The sequence below is a fragment of the Tursiops truncatus genome, chromosome 17 (assembly GCF_011762595.2).
Source record: "Tursiops truncatus isolate mTurTru1 chromosome 17, mTurTru1.mat.Y, whole genome shotgun sequence".
NCBI lineage: Eukaryota > Metazoa > Chordata > Mammalia > Artiodactyla > Delphinidae > Tursiops > Tursiops truncatus.
In genome coordinates this window covers 61,735,304-61,748,480 of record NC_047050.1, presented here as the reverse complement: position 1 = coordinate 61,748,480, position 13,177 = coordinate 61,735,304, and positions in this window count along the sequence as shown.

The following is a 13,177-nucleotide window of genomic DNA, read 5'->3' as shown; positions in this document are numbered from 1 at the left end:
TCTTAAATTTACCAAGGCTTGATTTGTGACCCAAGATATGATCTATCCTGGAGAATGTTCCATGAGCACTTGAGAAAAATGTGTATTCTGTTGGTTTTGGATGGAATGTCCTATAAATATCAATTAAGTCCATCTTGTTTAATGTATCATTTACAGCTTGTGTTTATTTATTTCCATTTTGGATGGTCTGTCCATTGGTGAAAGTGGAGTGTTAAAGTCTCCTACTGTGAATGTGTTACTGTTGATTTCCCCTTTTATGGCTGTTAGTGTTTGCCTTATGTATTGAGGTGCTCCTATTTTGGGTGCATAAATATTTACCATCGTTATATCTTCTTGAATGGATGGCTTGATCATTATATAGTGTCCTTCTTTGTCTCTTGTAATAGTCTTTATTTTAAAGTCTATTTTGTCTGATATGAGAATTGCTACTCCAGCTTTCTTTTGGTTTCCATTGCATGGAATATCTTTTTCCATCCCCTCACTTTCAGTCTGTATGTGTCTCTAGGTCTGAAGTGGGTACTTGTAGACAGCATATATATGGGTCTTGTTTTTGTATCCATTCAGCCAGTCTGTGTCTTTTGGTGGGAGCATTTATTCCATTTACGTTTAAGGTAATTAGCGATATGTATGTTCCTATTCCCATTTTCCTAATTGTTTTGGGTTTGTTATTGTAGGTCTTTTCCTCCTCTTGTGTTTCTTGCCTAGAGAAGATCCTTTAGCATTTGTTGTAAAGGTGGTTTGGTGGTGCTGAACTCTCTCAACTTTTGCCTGTCTGTAAAGATTTTAATTTCTCCATCAAATCTGAATGAGATCCTTGCTGGGTAGAGTAACCTTGGTTGTAGGTTTTTCTCCTTCATCACTTTAAATATGTCCTGCCAGTCCCTTCTGGCTTGCAGGGTTTCTGCTGAAAGATCAGCTGTTAACCTTATGGGGATTCCCTTGTGTGTTATTTGTTGTTTTTCCCTTGCTGCTTTTAATATGTTTTCTTTGTATTTAATTTTTGACAGTTTGATTAATACGTGTCTTAGCATGTTCCTCCTTGGATTTATCCTGTGTGGGGCTCTCTGTGGTTCCTGGACTTGATTAACTATTTCCTTTCCCATATTCGGGATGTTTTCAACTATAATCTCTTCAAATATTTTCTCAGTCCCTTTCTTTTTCTCTTCTTCTTCTGGGACCCCTATAATTCGAATGTTGGTGTGTTTAATGTTGTCCCAGAGGTCTCTGAGACTGTTCTCAGTTCTTTTCATTCTTTTTTCTTTATTCTGCTCTGCAGTAATTATTTCCACTATTTTATCTTCCAGGTCACTTACCCGTTCTTCTGCCTCAGTTATTCTGCTATTGATCCCTTCTAGAGTATTTTTAATTTCATTTATTCTGTTGTTCATCATTGCTTGTTTCCTTTTTAGTTCTTCTAGGTCCTTGTTAAATGTTTCTTGTATTTTCTCTATTCTATTTCCAAGATTTTGGATCATCTTTACTATCATCATTCTGAATTCTTTTTCAGGTAGACTGCCTATTTCCTCTTCATTTGTTAGGTCTGGTGGGTTTTTATCTTGCTCCTTCATCTGCTGTTTTTCTGTCTTCTCATTTTGCTTATCTTACTGTGTTTGGGGTCTCCTTTTTGCAGGCTGCAGGTTCATAGTTCCTGTTGTTTTTGGTGTCTGGCCCCAGTGGCTAAAGTTGGTTCAGTGGGTTGTGTAGGCTTCCTGGTGGAGGGGACTAGTGCCTGTGTTCTGGTGGATGAGGCTGGATCTTGTCTTTCTGGTGGGCAGGTCCACATCTGGTGGTGTGTTTTGGGGTGTCTGTGGACCTATTATGATTTTAGGCAGCCTCTCTGCTAATGGGTGGGGTTGTGTTCCTGTCTTGCTAGTTGTTTGGCATAGGGTGTCCAGCACTGTAGCTTGCTGGTCATTGAGTGAAGTTGGGTGTTGGTGTTGAGATGGAGATCTCTGGGAGATTTTCATCATTTGATATTATGTTGAGCTGGTAGGTCTCTTGTGGACCAGTGTCGTGAACTTGGCTCTCCCACCTCAGAGGCACAGCCCTGATGCCTGGCTGGAGCACCAAGAGCCTTTCATCTACATGGCTCAGAGTAAAAGGAAGAAAAAGTAGAAAGAAATAAAGAGAAAGAAAGAAAGAGGATAAAAGAAAATAAAATAAGGTAAAATAAAATAAAGTTATTAAAATAAAAAAATTTATTAAGAAAAAAATCTTTTTTTAAAAGTAAAAAGCAAAAACGGACGGATAGAACCCTAGCACAAATGGTGAAAGCAAAGCTATACAGACAAAAATCTCACACCGAAGCATACACATAGACACTGAGAAAAAGAGGAAAAGGGGAAAAAATAATAAATCTTGCTCTCAAAGTCCACGTCCTCAATTTGGGATGATTCGTTGTCTATTCAGGTATTCCACAGATGCAGGGTACGTCAAGTTGGTTGTGGAGATTTAGTCCGCTGCTCCTGAGGCTGCTGGGAGAGACTTCCCTTTCTCTTCTTTGTTTGCACAGCTCCCGGGTTCAGCTTTGGATTTGGCCCCGCCTCTGCCGGAGGGCATCTGTTCTTTGCTCAGACAGGGTGGGGTTAAAGGAGCCACTGATTCGGGGGCTGTGGCTCACTCAGGCTGGGAGGAGGGAGGGGTACGGAGTGCGGGGCGAACCTGCAGCGGCAGAGGCTGGCGGCAACTGTCACTTTTATATGCATTATATTATTTAATATGTACTATGAAAGATATTGTTTGTTCTATTTTACTGTCTATTTTTTCCTTTTTATTTTTTTTGGTTTATGTTCCCTGTTGGTTTCTTTGGATTAAGTTTCTAACTATTTCTCTCCTATTATTTCCCCTCCATTTTGTGGAATGCACATTCTCTGTATTCTTTTAGTGCTCACCCCAGCTTTTTTAACATGCAAACAATATTTAACAAAGCCATCAATATTCATACCCCAAAACTGGAATTAAAACACTTGATAATTATTAACTTGGAAGGGTTGTGATAAGAAATTGTTTTATCTTGTCCTTCTACATATATTTTATAAGGTCATTTATAAAAGATACATGCATATATTTACCAATATCTTCTTTCAGTCCATCTTGCCTCTCAGACCTCCCATTTGGTATCATTTCCTTTCTGCCAGAAGGACAGTCCTTTTCAATTAATTTTCTGAATGACTGTTGGTGGTAAATACTCTCAATTTTTATTGGTCTGAAATTTTTTACTTACCACAAGAGTAATAAATGTTCATTGTAGAAAATATAGAAAATCATACACAATAATACATATCACGTGTAACCAATCCTCATTTTACATGCTTCTGATATGCACAAACATCAGTTATCATGGTTTCATTAAATAACACCAGTCTCCCAACAACACGGTTCAAATTTCAGTTACCGTGTTGTACTAACTGTGAATCATTCCATAAAATACAAACTTTGCTGCTAGATATTCGTTCCACAAATGACTATGTAAATAACCAATGCTACCTGTGATCAGTGACCAATTGTGCCACGTCTTTCAGAGTCTCTCAGTGATACGCTCACAACACATCTGTTGTTCAGTTCATTTACAGAGAGCAAAGCATATAGATGTATTCTTCTAGTCTCTTGGCAATAAACTCATGCAGCATTTTACAAAAATTGATAACCAAAAGAGGAAATTAGCCAACAAAGATGAAGTGTAACAGAGTTGAAAAATTGACAAGGCTGAAAGTGAAATTTGAATCAGCTGTAAAAATGGAGTTTTGGAAGAAATAGCTGCTTGTGAGAATGTTGACAGTGGTGCTGTTTGAAGAGTATAGATAAAGAGCTAGAGGAACTTGGTGAAGGTGATCTTGTCAATATAAATGAGGAAAGTAGTTGTGGTAAAAGATAACCCAGAGGAAGTGATTCTGGCAAACAACATATTAAAGCTACTCTTGGAGATAGTTCATGACATTAAAAGCACAAAGGATAAAGTGCTGGAAGCTCATCCAAACTTAGAAATGAGTATTATAATTTGGCAAGGCATAACAAAGATGTTCACTCCATATTATAAGTTATACAATGAGAAGAAGGCAAGCATTGCTCAAACTAATCTTGATAAGTTTTTTACCAGAAACAAAATACTTTCTCAATATTTCTAATGTTTTAAATTACAGTGTACTAAATAAACGTTAGTTTTACTATTTTTCATTTCCCTGTATATTTATAACTGACAGTTAAAAAGTATTTAATGTTTTGACCAAAAAATTTTAAAGGTCATGGAACAATTGTAATTTTTTAAATTGATTATTAAAAAGATCGCTTTGCAAGATTTTAGTCATTTTTATGGTCCTGCACTATTGTGCAAAGCTAGGACTGCCTGTGTATTATCATAAATACTTATTTAAAAACACATTGTGACAATCACAATGCTCAAAAGTTAACATTGCCAAATTTTTATTTACATCCTTCTCGTATTTTTGTCTGTTTTGGAGAATATCCTTATTTTGACTTTGTTCTTAATAGACAGTTTTGCTGAATTTAGACTTCTTGATGTACAGTTATTTTCCTTCAACTCATTAACTTTTGGATTCCATTGTTGCTCATGAGAAGTCAGCTGTCAATGTAAAAACCAATAGATTTTAGGTGATTTGTACTGTGGATATTTAAAAAGTCTCTTTTTTAGAGTTCTCCAGTTTTACTATGATGCATGTAGGGGTGTGTGTGTGTGTGCATGTGTTTTATTTAGTCATATTTATTAACTTTTTAATATGTATTTATACATGTATATGGATATATGTATGTGTACATATGCTACATGTATTATATATATGTATTTTTATTCATCACTTTATTTTAATTATGTACATTCAAGTGTCCAAGGACAGCTTATACTATCAAAACCTGGGGCTAATCCTCAAAATTTTCAATTAGAAGTACCTTAATATAATTTATTGTTTTGGGGCTATAGCTCTAAGAATTTTATATTCTCCACTATAACATCTGTTGTATTTTGTAATTCCAAGGTCATATATAATTTTACTTATATTTCTAATTCTCTTAATAACCTCATACTTAAGAAAAAATAACATAGACTGAAGAGGATTGTAAACAAAAATAGAAATTTCTTTTAGTCCACATGATCAGAGATATTTTGAGAACTATGTAGTTTGTGCTGTTAGGACATGCCAAATAAAAATAATAAATATAGAACTGCAGCAAAATATGTGTATGAATCCCCTGGAATTAAGGTACAATATTTGGCTTTATGCCCTTTATGGTTTTCTATCATAAATGTTCTGACATAACTTTGAAATTCCAAGACTATTATGATAACTGATGAAGAGTAAAAATGAGAGGAAATTTCAAACAATTTTAATATAACTACAGAGGAGCTTTTACAGAAACAGTTACACCCTTGAAGTTAGGGAGGTTGATTATTAGACTATTTTCCCTGTGAACTCGTTTATATTTCCAAAGAGGAAATGAACAATCAGATGAAATGAAAGGCAGTGACATTTGCCTAGTCTAAGATGAATCTCCTCTTGTCTGGCCTTCAAAACTAGGCCATGTCTAGAATGCATGGGAAAGCTTGACTGTCAAGAAAATCTTAGACAAGTTATGTCATAGAGTAAAATGAGCACAGATTTTAGAGTCAAACAGACCTGGTTTTGAATATTCTTGGATTTCCACCTGCTAAATATACTACCTTGAATTGATTGAATAACCTTACATATGTTATCTTATATTTTTGCACTCTACTTTCCTGACCGGTTATATGGGGATATTAACATCTGCCTCATAAAGTTGTTCTCATTGACTGAATAAAAAAATGTGTGAAATACTTAGCAAAATACCCATAAAATAGTAAAGCATAAAGTAAATGGTGGCTCCCTTTCTGAAATGATGGATGATACATGTTTTATCCCCCATCCTGATATTTTCAGAAGCAAAATAGTGGAGAATATGCTCATATGCTTTTTATTTTAAGATTATTTGGCTGCATTTGTTTATTGCATAACATTTTCTTTTTAAAACAAATAGGTCATTTTCCAATGCCAAGGTTTGATTTTATGATCCCTAGATAATCTTTCAGGTCTCTTCCAATTCTCATCTCACGAGTCTGTAAGTCAAACATGCCTTTTTAATTTTAGCCCTTGCTCATGTGTCGTTCAAAGTAAATACGCCACTGAACCATAGTATATTAGAGCTATAAAAGGTCTTTCTGACTCTCCTTAACTTCTCATTTTATACATAAGTAATCTGAGGTCTAAGGAGGCAAATTGACATATGTAAGGCACATATTAGTTAGTGGCAAAATCCAGACTGGAATCCAATGCCTTTCTGCATGTTGCCGAGTACCAGATCTAAATAGCTTTTGGAAAAGTAGAATTATTTGATGTAAAACATTTGTAGACTCAAAGAATTAGTTATGAGAATATTATTGAAAATAGGCACATTCTAGAAAAAATATGAGGTGGAGTTTGGTTTCACTCTCATAAATGATCTCTTCATTGTGTTTTCCACCTGATGTTGCTGTTTTTATGTCTCACTGAAGATGCATGGTTCAAGCAGCAAATTTGCCTGACAAACTAATTTACCATGAAGATTTAATTACTTAACATGTTTTTCCTAGAGAAATCCTGAATAGCCAAATGCTTAACTGCATAGCTTTTCTGGCAAGTGTTCTGATATTAGAGAGGTATAGGTTACAGCCTCCACTATCTAGTCTAAATATAGGCCTGGAAAGATGTTCTTTTGTTTGTTTTGCTACGACTGTCAATAGAAATATCTCTGGGCTTCAGTAATTCAGTAGAAAGCTTGAGAATATATCCGAGTATAGGACTATTCTAGTTGAAAGCAGAATTCACAAATATTGAGGTTTCACTGTCAGACCAGAACTGTGTATAACCAGAGGGAAATGAGAGGAAGGAGTCACCACTGACATTTCCCCTTGGTTAATCAAGGCACGAGGCCCAATGAAATATGCATGCTTAGAGCAACATATGCATTCTCTGCTATGGTTAGGAATGAATAGAAGGTGATAATTGTGGCTGTGCAAAGGATCAGAGAAGGAATAGACCTAGAATGGCAAAAAAATATGACAAGCTGCTCTGTCAGATAATGGGGAAATATGTAGCAGACCTTTCTCAGGTGTGGGAAATAGGGGAGAAAAAAAAAACCCAGAAGCCTTACTATGTAATTTTATTATTCTTCCATAATCTAAGGAGTATTGATGGTAGTGGTTTTGTTTTTTAATCACATTTTTCAATTTGAAAAATAAAAAACTTTGAAATATAGAAAAATATAAAAACCCCACCTACCATAATCTCACAATGATTTAGATATTACATAATTATTCACCTAAAATTTCTTCTACTTTTTATAATTGGAGGTTTTACATTTACTTTATTTGGATTTCATTTTGTTGTCTGGAGTAAGTGGCGAATCTTAGGTAATAAAATACCCACTGTGGGGCATTTGAGGGCAAAGGGCTGTTGAAGGCTAGATCTGGCCCTGCCTGCTGGTTAGCAGAAAGAGTCATGTGGTATAGAACGATATGCCATGATTTGTGCTAAGTGCTTTTTACTATGTAATTTGAATCTTGTATCAGCCCTGCAAGGTAGGCATTATCCTTACTTTAAAGATGAGGACACTGAAGTAGGATCAAGATGGCAGAGTAGGAAGATCCTGAGCTCACCTCCCTCCAGGGACACACCAAAACTACAACTACCTATAGAACAACTCCCTCTGAGAATGACCTGGATATTGGTAGAACAGCTCTTTAGGCAGTTAAGAATATAAAGAAAAAAAATCACATCAAAATGGGTAGAAGAAGATTCATGATCTAGTCAAGACCCATACCCCTAGCAGGCAACTCAAAAGTGCGAGGGGATGTCGCAAACTCAGAGGTCTTTCCTAAGGAGCAAGGGGTTTGAGTCCCACATTGGGCACTTTAGCCTTGGGGAAGATGAGCTCACCAGGAAGATGAGCCCCCTTAATGGGTTTTGAAAACCCAGCAGGCTTTATGACCAGGACTGGACAGGAGTAGTTCTACCAAACATTTAAAGAATAGTTAATACCTATCCTTCTCAAACTATTCTAAAAAACTGAGGAGGGAGCACTTCCAAACTCATTCTATGAGGTCAGCATTATTCTGATACTAAAACCAAACAAGGCACTACATAGAAAAGAAAATTACAGGCTAATATCCCTGATGAACATAGACACAAATATCCTCACCAAAATATTAACAGACTTAATTCAACAATGCGTTAAAAGGTTCATAGTGAGACTTACTCCAGGGATGCAAGGATGACTCAGTATCACAAGTCAGTGTGATACACCATACTAACAAAGTGAAGAATAAAAATTGCATGAAAGGCTTCATAGGTGAAGAAAAAGCTTTTGATAGAATTCAACATCCATTCATGATAGAAACTCTCAACAAAGTGGGTGTAGAGGGAACATATTTCAACATAATGAAGGTCAGTTTTGACAGACCTATAGCTTACATCATAGTCAATGGTGGAAAGCTAAAAACTTTTTCTCTAAGATTAGGAACCAGACAAGGATGCCAATTCTTGCCACCTTTATTAAACGTAGTATTGGATGGCCTAGCCACAGCCAGAACACTTGTCAAAAAAAAAAAAGGCAGCCAAATTGGAATGGAAGAATAAAACTGTCACTATTTCCAGATGACATGATACTATACATAGAAAGCCCTAAAGATTCCACCAAAACCCTATTAGAACTAATAATCGTTAGAGAAAAGCAAATCAAAACTACAATGAGATATCAGCTCACACCAGTCAGAATGGCCAACATCAAAAAATCTACAAACAATAAATGCTGGAGAGGGTGTGGAGAAAAGGGAACCCTCTTGCACTATTGGTGAGAATGTAAATTGATACAGCCACTATGAAAAACAGTATGGAGTTTCCTTAAAAAACCATAAATAGAATTACCATACGACCCAGCAATCCCACTACTAGGCATATACCTTGAGAAAACCATAATTCAAAAAGAGTCATGTACCCCAATGTTCATTGCAGCTCTATTTACAATAGCCAGGACATGGAAGCAACCTAAGTGTCCATCAACAGATGAGTGGGTGCAGAAGATGTGGCACATATATACAATGGAATATTACTCGGCCATAAAAATAATTGAAATTGAGTTATTTGTAGTGAGATGGATGGACCTAGAGTCTGTCATACAGAGTGAAGTAAGTCAGAAAGAGAAAAATACCGTATGCTAACACATACATATGGAATCTAAAAAAAAAAAAGTTTTTGAAGAACTTAGGGGCAAGACAGCATTAAAGGTGCAGATTTGGAGAATGGAGTTGAGGACACGGGGAGGGTGGGGGGTGGTCTGGCATGAGGTGAGAGAGTGGCATGGACATATATACAGTACCAAATGTAGAATGGGTGGCTGGTGGGAAGCAGCCACATAGCACAGGGAGATCACCTCAGTGCTTTGTGACCACCTAGATGGGTGGGACAGGGAGGGTGGGAAGGATACGCAAGAGGATGGGGATACGGGGATATGTGTATACATATGGTTGATCCATTTTGTTATACAGCAGAAGCTAATGCACCATTGTAGAGCAATTATACTCCAATAAAGATGTTGAAGAAAAAAAGATGTTAAAAAAAAAACCCAGAAACACTGTGGTACTGGCCAAAACCTACTCACAAATCAGTGAAACAGAATAGAGAGCCCAGAAATAAACCCACATACATACAATTAATCTATGACAAAGGCAACAATGGGGGAAAAACTGTCTCTTCCATAAGTAGTGTTGGAAGGATTGGACAGCTTCATGAAAAAGAATCAAACTGGACTACATTCTCACACCGTATACAAATATAAGCTGAGTATGGATGAAAGACTTAAATATAATATCTGAAACTATAAAACTTCCAGAAGAAAATGTAGGTAGTCTGCTCTTTGACATCTGTTTTAGCAATATATTTTTCGATCTGTCTCTACAGACAAGGACAAGTGCAAAAATAAATGTGAGATCCCATCAAACTAAAAAGCTTTTGCACAGTGTAGGAAACCAGTAACAACATGAAAGGCAACCTACTGAACAGGGGAAAGTATTTGCAAATGGTACATCCAATAAGGAGTTAATATGCAAAATATATAGAGAACTCATAAAACTCAACAGCCAAATAATCTGATGAAAAATGGACAGAGGGCCTAAATAGGCATTTTCCCAAAGAAGACATACAGTTGACCAACAGATGAGAAGATGCTCAAAATCACTGATCATCAGAGAAATGCAAATCAAAACCACAATGAGATATCACCTCATACATATCAGAATGGCTGTCATCAAAAAGACAAGAAATAAGTGTTGGTGAGGTTGTGGATAAAGGCAATCCTTGTGCACTGCTCTTAGGAATGTAAATTGGTGCAACCACCATGGAAAACAGTATAGATTTTACTCAAAAAATAGAAAAATAGAACTACCATATTACCTAGCATTTCTACTCTATTCTACCAGAAGAAAACAGAAATTGTAATTGGAAAATCATTTGCACCCCAATGTTCACGGCAGCATCATTTACAAATGCCAAGATATGGAAGCAAGCTGAAAGTCCATGGACAGATGAATGGATGAAGATATTATATATATATGCTCTCTCTCTATATATGTCATATATATAATAGAATATTATTTAGCCATAAAAAAAGAATGAAATCTTGCCATTTGCAGTAACATGAATGGACCTAGAGGGTATTATGTTTAATGAAATATGTCAGAGAAAGACAAATACTGTGTATTTTCACTTACATGTGGAATCTATAAAACAAAGCAAATTAACAAATAAAACAGAAACAGGCTCACAGATACAGAGAACAAACTAGTAACCAGTAGTAACCCAGAGAGGAGGGAGCATGTGGGTGGGCAGAATAGGTGAAAGGGATTAAGAAGTACAAACTACCAGTTATAAAATGAGTCACAAGGATATAATGTACAACACAGGGAATGTAGTTAATATTGTAATAACTTTGCATCATCTATAAAAATACTGAATCACTGTTATACTCCTGAAACTAATATAATATTGTAAGTTAACTATAATTCATTAACAAAAAATTAAAAAAGAGGACACAGAGGCTGAGAGACTTCAAGTGACTTTTTAAAGCTCATAAAGCATGTGAGTAACATACCAGGAGTCAGTCTCAGCCCTGTATGAACCTGAGGTTTGAGCTTCATCATTACAAGGTACAAAGACAGACTGCTGTTTCCACAATGTGTCTGGAGCTTTGTATACAAGAGCTTCCTATGGTTAGCTCCCAAGTTTGGAAATCCTCAAGGGTGCATTCATGGATGACTTCAGATTCTGGGGTTTTGGGAAATAATCACTATCTACAATCCCATTTGGAGTTATAACACTAATTATCTGGAGTTGCCCAGTTTTGAAGAATCCACTTGGATCATGAAACTTGAGGCTCACAGATAGAAATAAGCTCTCCATTGTGCTGACAGCAGTTCCCCTGGAGAAAGCCATCCCATCGGTCTTATCGAAATTGCTGATTATTAACATGTCCCTATTTTTTGCTAAAGAATAGGACATCCGTATTCGCAATTTTGACCTGTCAAATGTTCCATATTTACATTGCATCCTGGGGCTATTCATATTTAATATCATTCTGTTGTTTTATCACATCAGATATTTGAAGCTGGGGTGTAATTCAATGGGCGAATAGATATTTTCAAAGCTAGAAATCTGATTTTGTTCCCTGTAACTATTTTTGGATCAATTTTATTATTATCCTAGAATTTTTAGTCATTTTGGAGTGGCTGTTAACTTGGCATATGCGAGATGATTAACTAATGTTATATTTCAACTTACCAATCAATGTAACTGGAAAGTTAGGTGGTATGAAATGAAGTTACTTTTTTTTTTTTTTTTGCGGTACATGGGCCTCCCACTGCTGTGACCTCTCCCGTTGCAGAGCACAGGCTCCGGACGCGCAGGCTCAGCAGCCATGGCTCACGGGTCGAGCCGCTCCGCGGCATGTGCGATCTTCCCGGACCGGGGCACGAACCCGTGTCCCCTGCCTCGGCAGGCGGACTCTCAACCACTGCGCCACCAGGGAAGCTCTGAAGTTATCTTTTTAAACTCAGCAGAAATAGCTACCTGATAAAAACATTTTACAGAGTTCTTCTCCCTCTGTCCCTCAACCCAGATTTTTATCTCATCTACTAATGATCACTCTTCTGAAACTAGAGATAAAGCAGGAAATAGCGATTGCCTGGCTGTCCAGATACAAAAATATTTGATGTTGATGCCAGAATTTCATTTAGAAATAATTTAAACCTATAGGTTCACTCAGTCCTTTAAAAAAACTCCATAGCAACGGAGTGCGGGCTGTCAACCCATCGACAAATAAGCCTGCTCAGGTGAGAATGGTGAGATTCAGAGAAATTTTGTCTTTTATTTTTCTCTTGCTCATTTAAGATTGATGTATATATAAATAAATTAGTTTCAAGACACTGAACATAATTTTTGAAAAACTGTATTTTTCATAGCTGTTTCTATGTGGTGATTTAATTTTCAGGAGAAACCACAGAAGCCTATTGTTCTATGAGCAATTTAATAAATTGAGCAATTTAAAATGATCGATAATTGCTTTTTATCTTGATATCCTGGCTCTAAATTGTATATTTTAGGAGAACTATGAGAGTCCCTTATATTTAATGTCTTTCTTGTGATAGATTTTTATATTAACCTGTAACCAGGGCATCTTGTCCCAGCTATTTAATACATTATTCTTTAATACTGTTGTTTCACATTCCTCATTATTACTAAAATAAGCCCCAAATGAATCTCTTAATTTTTTTAGTCACTTCCCCAGAAACCACACTTATTACTCCTTTTAGAATTTTCTATCTGAGACAAATATCATTTTCTGGGACAGTATTATGGAGTAACAATTTTCAAATATGAGTCCTGTATAATGCCATTTTAAAAGACAAAAATACTATTCTCATAAACTTCTATGAGTGGAATTATTGACATGAGTATTATATGAACATGAAGAATAATCTAGTTGTAAACTCCTTATGCTTATAGCTCCTATATAGCTGTAAAATCAAGGCACATTTATAAATATTAAAAATCATAAAACCAATAAAATTAAAATCGACAATATGATGATAGATTTGATTTTTGTCTTTTGGAGAAAGTGC